We start from the raw sequence: 13,458 nt of genomic DNA on the forward strand, positions 1-13,458 counted from the left end.
ATCAATATTAATAGGAGAAAATCACTGGTACAAAACCAGCTAGAGAGACACATTATGTTGCAAAACATAATGAGATACTAGACAAGACAGTGAATGCCAGGAAAAAAAAAAAAAAAAAAGGCTGCAGATGCAGATTTCCATTTGACTGGAGTTCTACAGAAAGTAGAAATAAGAAACAACGGTTATGTTACTGTTTAGCAAAAGCAATTTTTTGGCCCATTGGCTCTGTATATTTTATTTCAGAGTTCACAACTAAAGAACATAATTTTTTCCTCCTTCTCAGGCTGCCTTAATTTAATTTTTTGTCTTGTTTTTTAATGCCTAAGTAAAATGGCTTGGTAATTATTAGTAATGGAAGAAATAATTATATGTTCACAGTTACTTCAGTGAATAAACTGTAATCACTGAGCCTTCTATGACAACACATTGGACGTTACATTCTTCAAGAGTAAGTCATACCATGTACTCTTAAACACATGATTATACTTCTTTCTGAACAAGTAAAGGGAAGTGTTGATCAGATTTACAGTCTATATCTTATATTATTATGGTCTATTTCCTACATTTACAGCCAAAGGAAAGCTTTCTGTCCTGACCCTTAGTAATATAAATTGTCAACATTTATTGCAGCCAATAAGGATAGTAATTTTCCACAAACTGAAGATGCATTTTACCTTTTTTAAATGTTGATTTATAACGTAATGCATAAAGGAATTAATATAATCTGCTTGTAAACTTTGGTTTAATGTTTTGAAAATATATCAGATTCCTTTGTGAGAAAAGAGCTATTAAAATTATAGGAAAAAAATATCTATCACTATTTCTATTTTATACACTTTTTTAGATGAACTATACCACAGTGAAAGACAGGTACCATTTTAGGAATTTAATTTAATTTTTAGTAAAAAAATTCTTTTATATACCCAGATTCCAAAAAATGTAATTTTCACCAGTTTCATTTATTTGCCACACTTTCCTTACTAGCTAATTCACAAAGATTTTTTTGAAGTATCTTAGGTGTGTTCTGCAAGCCAATTCTTTTCCCATTCTACAAAGTCAAGAAAAGGTATACACTTGAATGCATTCATCTCATAAATGTATCCTCTATTACCACCTAGGAAATGGTACTTCTTGAGGAAGTTTCTGTAAAGCGTGTGCTCTAATAAATTTCTTTACAAAGGAGAAAACATTACACTTATGAAAAGTGGATAGTATAAGACATGTTTAAATGATGGAAAACTTTTTGCTGCATTAAGAATAAGGTTTTAAGAGAATATGTGAGAAAAGCAACTCTGCAGACACCTAGGTAAGTGAAAAAGGAGGGGGGGGAGGTGCTCCAGGTGCTGGAGTAGAGATTCCCCTGCAGCCTGTGGTGAAGAACATGGTGACACAGGTTATTCCCTTCAGACCATGGAAGTCCATAATGCAGTAGATATCCACACTGCAGGCTGTGGAGGACCTCATCCTGGAGCAGGTGAATAAGCCCTGAGGGAAGTTGTGATCCCACGGAGAGCACACACTGGAGCAGGCTCTTGGTAGTACCTGTGGTCCTATGGCCAGGAGCCCACACAGCATCAGGTTTTCTGGCAGGACCTGTGATCCCATGGTGGACCCATGCTGAAGCAGTCCATTCCTGAAGGACTGCATCCCACGGAAAGGACACACACTGGAGCAGTTCATGAGGAACTACCACCCATGGGAAGGATCAGTTCCTAAAGGACAGTCTTCCATAGATGGGACCCCAGGATGGACCAGGGGAAGAGTGTGAAGAGGAAGGAGCAGCAGAGACAATGTGTTATGAACTGACCACAACCCACATTCCCCGTTCCCCTGAGCTGCTTGCAGGGAGGAGGTAGAGAAGCCAGGAGTGATGTTGATCCTGGGAAGAAGGCAAGGATGGGAGGAAGCTGTTTCTTAGATTTGTTCTTATTTCTTATTATCCTACTGTCTTATTAATTAGCAATAAATGAAATTTATTTTCCCAAGGTGAGTCTGTTTTGTCCATGATGGTAGTTGCTGAGTGATCTCCCTGTCCTTATCTTAACCCATAAGCTTTTTGTCTTATTTTCTCCCTGTCCAGCTGAGGAGGGGGAGTGATAAGAGCGGCTTTGGTGGGCACCTGGCACCCAGCCAAGGTTAACTCCTGTTAATGTGAATATTGTTAACCTACATTTTTCTGTTCTGTGTTCAGTTATTTCCTATGTTATCATGAGACATTTTCCACATTAAACACGCATTCTTTTGTCTCCGCTTTTCACCATACAAACTACTGTCAGGAGGTATTGAAAAGTCAGCTTCTGTGTCTAAAATTCTGATTTTGAAACTTGACTTCCGTATTTTAAAATCAGATCCTTTGTGGATATTTTGCTATGACAAAGAGGAGTTTCCCAGAAAGGTCAAAGTGCACACTTTAAACACAGCCCACACACAACTCTCCAAAAAAAAAAATAAAAAATCATCAAGCCCCACAGCCAGAAGACAGGAGGAGAAACAATCGCTTTAAATTATTAATACTAAACATCAATCAAGAAGCAATGAAAAATGGACATAAAGCTAGTCATATTTACAATTAATTACCCATTGCTATTTCAGCTCATGCTGCACTGGGTCTTAGTTAATAAGTATTGCCACCAAATTGAATTCTCTAAAGACTTAGAAAAACTATTAGTAAGACTGAAATTTTTTGGCAGTAGAAAAGAGCTTACACTCTACTTCTTGCCAGAACAAAATGAAATGGAAAGTACCCCTTTTTCCTCCCATCTCTTCTTCTAATATTACTAGATACTTTTATCTCTACTAGTTCAAATAAAATTCTTCTGGTTTTCTATGCTTTGTTGATTCACTAACTTTCCCAAAAAACAGACAGAGTGTTATTTCTGTCCCTTACTATGCATGACACACTGTCATATTACAAAGAAAAGTATAAATTGCTCAACATAGCATATACATTTATTGGCACACACATTTGCCCTAGGTCTATTTAGATTATACAACAAAAATGTCTCTGTGTTTTTTAGAACCTGTTCCATTCAGTTATTTACAAAATTACACAGATACTAAACCACTTTTAGAGGAAATTATATGTTCTCTTTCCCTTAAATATAAAATGGACTTTGTCCATTTTTATGGTATGATGCATATTGCATTAGGAACCAATTGCACTTAGTGGAATTTTAGAGAACACATGAAGAAATATATACACTAAAAAATTCTGTGATGGTGATAGCCTTTTTTGATTCAAATATCTTTCACTGACTAACCCATTAGAAGCCTGACATTCCTTTTTTTCTCTTACTGTTAATACTGAGGAATTCTTTGGGAAAAAAAAAATCATCTATGCCACCATAGATAGTAGTGGTAGATCAAAAAAATGTGCAATTCATACAAAAGTTAGTAACTTTAAGGTCTAAATCTGAATATGAAATGAGTTAAAGGTCAAAGGCCCAAATTTTCCCTCTGATTTTACAGTGCAATGTATTTTATAAGCCATTTGCACATATTGATTAAGATCGGAAAAGTATAATTCTCAAAGAATCACCCTTTCTTTCCTAGGTAGTATTTAGGCTGAAATGCTAGGATATCCTTTTTAGCTTCAGAGCTGCAGTAACTAAGAAATCTTCACTGCATTTTTGCATAAAATGATGAGACTAAGGTATGTATAAAAGTCATCTTGCCTCTTTGATCAACAGTGAAGGACAAGAATGGAAGATAGAGAAGCCACAATAAGGTTTCTTCAGACCATTAAACTAAATAAAGCCAATCCCACAGCAGGGCTTGATGTTTTCAAAAGTCAGTGGTTATACAGATAAAACTCTCAAACACAAAATGCAAAACCTCCACGTTATGGATGCACTACCCACAAATTTCATACTGGTGAAACACCACCTGAGTGGAAGTTTATCTCACTGAGCTGGAACACAAACCTTCTTTATTTGTTCAGCCTTCAAGTACTGAATTTGGTTTTCTTTTTAGGGGTGAGGCTGGCTGGACACCAGAAGTGCAAGCTGCTGTATTTGGACTGCTGCTCTGTGGCTCAGATAGGACACTTCTGAGGGAAAGGGCAGTTCTCTTCTTGAGAGTAACATGAATGTGCTCAAAAATAATTTCTGAGTGTAAATGCACAGCACAGAATAAGAAAGACGATAAACATGGGATCAGTAGAGCCAGCACAGGAAAGAAGTGTCTTGTGAACACCAACAGTTCCAGACATCTCAAAAGCAATGATGATCATAACATTTTCTTGGGATCCAGAAGAGACTACAAAGTTTTTGTAAACCAATGAGCCACTGAAAACTATTGGAATGAGAAGGACCCCTCCTGAAAGGACAGCATGGATTGGGAAGGTTTATTTTCAAACATCGTGTATTAAACTGCCAGGTCCAGAAAATCAAGGATTTGTCTTGTTGACAAAATCGCCTTTTGCAACTGAATTCTAACAAAGGTGTACTTCTGGCGATTAGATTCTTTCACAGTGTTACTGGCCTCCATACTTAAGGGAAAGGATGGAGATGCTCCACCTCAAAGTTCAGTGATTCATGATTGCATCATGCATCAATATTAGTAGGATAAGAACTCTCTTAATTAACTGGAATATTTAGTAAGAGGAAACAGGTGCTCACACTGGTATAAGCAGCCTTTCTGGAAAATGGTTGTGAGAAATGAAATGGAAGAATATATTCATCTGAAAACATAAATTCTCCCTATATTATCCTTATTTTTTTAAAAAAAAAGCTAAACAAAAGTAAATCTTATTTTTTTTCCAAGAAAAATAATATCTTATGCCTTTAAACTTTACCCATGACACAAGAATATCACTATTTTGTAATAAAGGAGTTGCAATGAAGATTGATGCTAACCTGAGGACAGCAAGGAAAATGTGACAAAATCAAAGGCTGCAACGTCAAGGGATAATCAATGTGAAAGCTGGGAATTCACAGAATGAAAATAGAAAATTGGTTGAGAAAAAGGTTTGGGAAAGCAATAGCCTCTATAAATACTGCAGCTGGTAAAGGCTCTGCTTTGTGACCTTTAGATGACAATATTTATATATTGTTTTATACTAAATATATCCATAACTTTTTTAAAAGAAGTCCTATTCTGTCTCAAAATAGAAACAACCTGACACATTGCTGATTAAAAGACTTTCCTCAATGTAAGTATGGAATGCTGGCTTCATCCAAATCTAAAGCAAAAAGTAGTTCTTTTTGTAGGAGTCCCATCATATCAAAATTATATAGAAAGGTCATGGAAAGAAGTCAAACTCATGAGGTAGATAAATTTTTATTGCATCGCATCTGTTTGTCCACAACAGTCATGAGATGGCCAGACACTATCTGTCATCCAACAGTGAGGAACAGCAATTCAGTATGAGCCCTTCGTACCGGATAATCTACCACACTGACCTTCTGTGCAAGAACAGTAACAGATTGAACTGTGAACAGATTTCTTCAAATGGGCTTCAAATCTCTCTCTCAAAAAAAATATTTTTAAAAACTGCATACAGCTTTTCATACAAATGGCTTACATAATCACGTTGTTTTTTCATGTCTGTGATGTAACAACGTGCTGCAATAGAAGCCAAACACGGATGAGCTCTTGATCAAACCTTTGCAAACCTAAGGCCTTCTTGGATATCAATGTTTTAGTTGATACATAATATATTAGCAAACACTGTGGTCTGGACTAGAAGATCATGAAGCGAACAACATGAACAGAAAAACAGTTCGCACTAACCACTATCACCACCAGTTACATCCTTCAACCTGGCATCCAAGCAAAAACTGGTGAGCCTCATGCTGAATCTTCCTTGCAGTTTGTTGTATGGGCATAACAGTATGTATGCAAGCCTTACAAAGAATGCCCTCCTACTATGATGTGTTAACGGGATCTATCTCTTTCCACTTTTGTTATCATTCCGTATTTTGCTAGCCAAGTCTGTATTTTCCAAGCATTTATCTGTACCAAACTTGGCCTGCAAGCAGCATAATGAAAGAGACAGGCACTAAGGAATGATTCACTTGTCTTAAGAGTAGGGAAGTCTCCAGCTCTGGACAGAACTTTCTCTCTCCAGACTTCAAACAGGAAGCTGGAATGACTTGCCTAAACCTAAATTAGGGGAGATCAGTATCACCACTCAGAAACATCTGCTCCCATGGGCTGATCAAGCCATTCATGAGACATCATGATATAGGTATAGCTTCAAATAAATGTACACAACTTCAAATACATATTTCTAAAGATGATCCTTCTGTAACTTGAATATTTTCTTTATATTTTCATTTTCATTTCAGGCCTTTCCAGGATGTCTGCAATGCAACCTTCCTGACCAAACTCTCAGTTCACAAAACCTCCTTTGAAAAGGAAAGAATAAAAATAAAAAATTCCTCCTCTGCCTTGCTGATACAACTTTGGATTCATTCATATCAGCCATATCTGGGAGGAACGTGTGCATCAGAGCATTTGACACAAAATTCCTGGCTCCTTTTAGAGGCTGTTTTTAGGATGCCTGTTTGCTGAGAAGTGGGCTCTACTCTTTTTATACATGCCAGTAATCAGTTGTGAGCTCTGAGGAACTTTCTGTGCTTTTCTGTGAAATATGTAATCTATGATTAAAATATTTAAGTTAACCAACAATACTTTTAATTTTCAGACAAAGTTGAAGGAAAAAAAATAACCAAAACCTTTTGAGCATTATATATAGACCATGCATTTCTCTTATACATTCAAACCTATTGGGAAGTAAATATTCATGGCTAACTCCCACATCTTCTTTGTGCCAAGACAGTAAGAAAAAAAATAAGTATATTACTGCCACAGTAGGATCATTTGAGGAGTGAGTCATGGATGGACGAAGAAGAAAACATAAGATACCCAAAAATACAGTGTATAACAAGAGCTAGATAACACTCCAAGCAATACTATCTCATTATCTTTCCAATATCTGCACAATGTCCTTGCACCCTTCCCAGTACAAAATGAGTAAAAATTCCCTTAAACATTTAGTGTCACATACATACACACCACTGTTTATGTTGCTTATTACTGAAAAACTGAATATTTTCCTTTATTTTCTTTCTTCAGCCACATAAACATTTGATCTCAGCATGTTATGCATTTGTTTTATGGCCAGTGTACAAAAAATCAGTACAACATACATCACTAACATGTGTCCTCTCAGCTATTTACCTGTGATAAACAACAGCTCAAGCCACGCTTAAAGCTGTTCTTGATATTAAATGAATGGTCTGCTAGAGATAAAATGAAACAAACTGCATTTCAGAGTTTGAGCAGGAAAGACTTAAGAAGATAATTATTCACTAATGTTGCCAACGGAGTTACCTTTATTGCTATTTTCCTTCCTTCTCACACAGCTCATTGCCCTTCTGCATAATCTGCCTGAGATGGTAAAATAATATAAAGCACAACACACATTTTCTCTTAAAAATCATTTTGGCACAAGTAAACATAGTCCCCAAATTCAGGCTGCAAAGCTGCATTATATCCTAATAAAGGGGTAGAATGTTATATTTAGTCATCAACACAACAAAGTAAGGTGCTCCACATACCAGGGATATCTTTAACTATGTAAATGGATACCACCTTGTGGTAAAATTCCAGGCAATATCAGGTTCTTTGGTTAAATACTGTATTCTCATCAATGTTGGTAAAGACACTAGTAACCATTTTGACAGTCATCCCTAAATACAGCCCTCAGAAATATTAAAAAATCTTGGAGTCTCATTAAACACTAGAAATCTTCCAACAGGCTGCTATTATTTTTTGGATCCATATTCCTAAAGGCTTTTTGGACCAATGACTGCCACCTACCAATATCCAGCTGATGAAAACAAAGAAAAAATAGCTTAATTTAAGTACTTGGCTTTTTAGAAAAAAAACAAAGTAAATCTGTAGGAAAGTAAATCCCTACTTGTTTAATAAATACACTCTGCAGGACTTTATTTAGCAGGTAATCCTGAACCTTGAATTAGCATTAAGTACTCATGTTAAACATATTAATTTTGGATAAGTCAATGTCAACACTAGTATCAATTTCAGTGCATATCAACATCAAAACAGGATGCAGAAAACAACTTGCAAAGGAAGAGACGTAAAGGCTGGCTATTTTAACTGCTGCCACACCCGTCAGCACCTCCTGTTTGTTTTTTTTCCTCACTGATCTTTAATATCTCTTTCTAGCATACTTTCAGCCTCTGAACTCAATAAAAATTGTTATTACTTTCAAAGTTATCTATAAAGAATAATAAAGATAGAAAATTTAAGTTGAGATTTTTCACTGAGAAAGCTGCTCTTCGTATTTACCTTAAGATGCCATATTTGACTTGGAAGACTCAGACCAAGCATCCACTGAAGCGTACTACACATTGATGTTCAACAGACTTGAGTTCAGTCTTTAGAAAATTAGCAACTTTTACTCAGAAAACGAGTCCATTGTGATAATGACCTTTACACTTACAACAGTTTGTCTTTCAATGCTCAAACTGTTTCTTCATTACTTTTCTTTCTCAACTCAAAGTTTTTCAACCTATTCTATAACCATTCAATCCTTTCACAAAAGTATATGTTCAGTATCATAAAATATCAGTTACAGAATAAATTTGGAAAACAGAACTCTTTTTTTCAGAGTTACCATAAATTCCTCTCAAATATTTTAAAGGCAGTAAATAACAAGACAGATTATAAGAATTTACTGGAACCTCTGAGGTATCTCAGGTTTTTTGCACCTTATTTAGAGACACAATTTCCAATATGCCTTTGTAGAAATAAATAACTTAATTGTTCATAATTAATTAATTATTAGTATATTTGTAATATATATGTGCCTTTGTAGAAATAAATAATAAATAAATTATTTTAGCAACAAAGATGGAGGTAAAAATGACCGCTATTACAGTTCAACAGTAACTTTCAAACAGCTGTGATTATATTAAAATCCAGTTCATGTGCTTTTGTCTTAGAATAGAAAATCTAAGGTCTGGAGAACTATATATTTGTCTTTTAACAAGTTACCTTAGAGGGTCTGTGCTGCACATTCCAACATACAGGTTAGCACTAACATTACTGTGTTGGCCAAATGCAAGGAGGAGATAATTTCCCTGTGACCTCTGCTGCCAATGCTGAACGAGCAGCAAGTGAACTATACAGTTTCATGCAATACCATACACCTATGTTTGTAATTCATATTACTATGAAGTAAATGGTGCAGTAAATAGGTAACTTACCCTTAAATATTTTAATTTAGGAGACAAACTGTACAAAAAGCACTTGAAAGGATATAATGTCTTATAGTTACAGATATAAAAATACAAAGAAGTACAGAAAAATTTGTGTTCATTCCCATCGGGTTTTTTCCACTTTTTTTGTTTTTCTTTTTTCCCCCAGAAGCAAGCATCTGAAACTTAGATATTAGCCCCTATTTACGAAACTTAGTAAAATACATTATTTTCAGAAATGTGCAAAGAGCACTTCTAAGATGAAGTAGACTCCAATTTAAAGATTTATTTTAGTATAAAATTTGATTTACTGAAAAGCTCATCTGAAATTTTCCCAAAATTAAGATCTTCAAAATTACTTTAAAAAATGAAGTTTTATCATGGAATTAAGTTTCACAGTTAACTCAGCAAGGTCCATGAACATATTTATATTGACCTCAGAGAATGCTGAAACAAATATTTATAGTGGACTGATTTTAACATTTGACTTATAAAATTCAAGATATGTAAATATCAGGAAATGCTGTAATCATCATACAGTGCATACAATTTTATAAAATCTAACAAAAAAAAAAAACTTTTCTTATGATAGGTAGCAGTCACACTTATATTGGATAGCAAACAAAAACTACAATCATTGAAGCTATAGGGTCTAGCAACACCACATTTTAACCTGGATAGAATGAACAGAACTGAATCAAAATGAGACCCTCCACCGGATCTCCTGTTGGTTAACAGTAACTGCATAAGTAGCAACTGACCAAGATTGATACAGAGAATGAGACTGGACCAACACTAAGAGCATTGAAAAGTTATTTGAAGAAAAAAATAATAATCAAGAAACTGAAGCCAAAAGCATTCAGTCTCCAATAATACACTCATACAATGTTGGAGAGTGTAAACACTAATAACAGCAGAGAAAAAAAGAGAAAATTAATCAGGTTATAGAAAGAATCTCTGAACACTGGAAACTGACACTATAAACTACCCTAGATAAAAAAGTTCCATTTCAGCATTGTCATTAAAAGGTTCAGGAGGTACCAGGGTCTGTATGATGATGACACATCTGATACAAAAGTATACTGGTCAGGTGTCATTTCTGGCATCATAATTATCCGAAAATACTATCTTCAGACATTTAGATGTGCTACCTAGGTTATACCCAACTTCCTGCTCCGTTACTGTTTAAGATCTTCCCATCTACTTAAGAACTTAAGGGTAGTACCATGACTTCATCTGGTTTGTTTGCCATTCTCTACATAGTTTCATGCAAAAGTCAAAAACTGTAGTCCACAGTCCCATATAAATATTAAAGGGGGGCTGTTGTTGGTTTTGGGTTTGTTTTTTTTTTTCCTTTTGCAATTTCTGTTTATAATGTCAAAGGTAAGACTACCTCTTTTATAAATGGCAAAGATGATATGTGTTTCCTCTGGAAAACTTACAAAGAAAGTTCTATTTTCACAATGATTTAGAAACCTGGAAAGAAGTGTGTCATATTTTTCTTCTAGTGACTAGAATTTCACCAGAGCCTATTAAACAGAAATGGCTTGTTTAGCTCCAAAACACGGAGGTGATCTCTGTCCATTAATGAGCAGGGAAGATACTCTACTACAGATGTCACAGCCAGAAACCGATTCTAACAAAGTTCTTTGGGCAGCTTCAGCAAACTGCCCAAGGAGTAAGCAGGAATAGTAGCTAAACAGTTCATCAATCACACCAGAGCAGTCTTGAGTACTTTGATATGATAAAGCTTCCTACAAGCTATCTATTCAGGAAACAGAAAACTGTATGTTTGCATTTTTACTTTTCTTATTCTTCAAAGAATATGTTTCAGCTCATCTTTACTCTTGTGAAACTGTAGCAATATTTCTTCAAAACATAAATGTGATACTGTCATGTTGACTCTTACAAGTAAAAGATCGAACACATGGCATGTAGATGATATATATTTTGCTTCAGGAATTAAAGTACTGTACAGGCACAGCTGCACTTACTAAGGAATCCCACAACCGGAAAATCTTAAATGATTAGGCTTTTACAGGAAATGTATTATTATATTTCAGTGAAAATATGTCTATTAAATTATTAAATTCTATTTCTCTTAAAATATTCTATTATTAAAATATTCTATTATGCTGTAAAACATAACGGTGCTATGCATCTGACATTAGATAGCTCATTACATACATGTAATATGTTCTCAGACATAATTCATGTGGAATTCTATATTCTTCCTGCCCACCCACCCCCACAATGCCCCCCCCCCCCTCCCCTCGCCCTTTTCCTCAGCAGTTCTTTCATTGGAGGATGGGAAGTACAGCATCCTCCTTACTGATCAATGTAAAAGAAAACCCTGATTTCCTGGCTTTATGGGAACCTCTGCTGTGAGCACATTCACTCTAGGGACTGCCAGATAGTCTGGCAACTCTGAAAGTTTTCTTATGAAGTGTTAACTTCTTGTGCTCACTCTTGTCATGGCTAATCTATAAAGCATGTATACACAGAGGCTACAAGCAATTATGAAAACAAAACAACAAATTAAAAGTTGTAAATAAATTTGTAAACATTAAAAAACCTTCTAAAGATCATAACCTGACATTGGTCAAAAACTGAACAGTATTCACCAACTAATTACCATGATTGATAGGAATATTGGGATTATACTTTTAAACATCTAATGCTGTAGTCATCTCAGGTTTTCCTCTCCAATTTTTTGTTGGCTAAACACAATTAACAAGATTTATTACACTTTCTTTTTTTTCCCTTCAATTTTCATATAAATTATATCCTTGTTTTCATTACTCAGTCTCTCAGCTTTCTTAAAACATACTCAGAGCTGGTAAAATGGCACCACAGACAAGAAAAATCCAATCTGACTAGTTTGATGTACTTTATGCCATAGATCCTACAAAACAATAGTTCTTAGTTATAGCTTACCCTTGAAAAAATTCATTGCTTTGCCAGCTTCCAACAAGTAGCATCCTAAAAAAATCAAGTATTTATTCGTCTGTAAGGATACTGTCACACCTGTATTCAGGCACGCCTGGTATTCAGGCACTTGTTTCAGCAAACAAATGTTGCATTTACTTGTTGATTTTTCATCGGTATTCTTTTTTCTTCCCTTTACAAATACTGCTGTCATAACCTATAGTAAGGTGAAGTATGGCGTCCATCAGAAAGAAAACAGCAGCTGTCACAAAAAGTCACCATTCTGGTGTGTTTACCTCATTATATTGTCTTACTTATATTTAGGTGCCAGAATTTCAGGTCAAAGGGGAGAACTTGAGGTTTCCACACTTCGGTGTGCTGTTTATGAGCTGACCACAGGGCTAGGTACTGCTCTTCTTTTTCTCAGAAGAGGAAGAGAAAAGAGGAATCCTGCTTTGTGGGGCAGCACTCTGTTCAATTTGTTGAGTATAATGAGAAATAAAATATGGAAATGATCGTAAGAGAGTGATCATTCTATGATAATCAGATATTAACAAATATTTTAATCAATGCATGATACTACTTAAGACAGAAAATACCTGCACTTCAGGGGAAAAGGTAAAACACCAAGAGAAACATTTTCCAATAGCTCTGAGAAAAAGATACATACAGTGAGATGGATTAATGCAAGATAGCAACTATTTACAGCTCTGAAGAATTCTATTGCTCTGTTAAATGTAATTCTCAGCATTTAATTAATCTGGGCCAAAACAAAGGTTCCCAAAAACCAAGTGTTGCCAATTACAGCAGAAATTACCATATTACATGTATTTTCTCATCCACCCAAATGTGTCAGAATCTTAGAGATAAAAAAATCTATTAAAGCTAAAGAAAGTTAAAGTAATTTATCCTCAATGCATGAAGTTTGAAAAGCTCAACTCTGCCTATATAAAGATTATCTAGAAAAACAATGCAGCATTGCCAGTCTGCTGGCAATGGGTGATTTCATAATTGCTTTGATTGGGAGCTTAGGACAGAGTCACACAGAGATTCCCCCTTTTCCCGCATTCCCCATTTCTTTCCTAGTTACTCAAGACAAATCTACACTTGATGGCTGAGTCACCAAGTGTGTTTTCTACACCTAACAATGTGTTGCTTTCTTTCAGGAAATACAATATTGATAGCAGAACATTTTATTTAGCAGATGCATTTTACTGCATGATCCTCAGCCATTTCTTGATGACCGACACTTGTGTTTCACTTCTGCTACGAATACACAGTGAAATTATAATACATGAGC

The 13,458-nt window shown here is 35.3% G+C and overlaps 1 protein-coding gene across 1 annotated transcript in view; it reads right to left on the reverse strand.

The window, feature by feature from the left end:
• IL1RAPL1 (interleukin 1 receptor accessory protein like 1) overlaps positions 1-13,458 on the reverse strand; it is a 674,194-nt gene that overhangs the window by 609,347 nt on the left and 51,389 nt on the right. The window lies entirely within an intron of this gene.

The sequence above is a fragment of the Falco naumanni genome, chromosome 2 (assembly GCF_017639655.2).
Source record: "Falco naumanni isolate bFalNau1 chromosome 2, bFalNau1.pat, whole genome shotgun sequence".
Lineage (NCBI taxonomy): Eukaryota > Metazoa > Chordata > Aves > Falconiformes > Falconidae > Falco > Falco naumanni.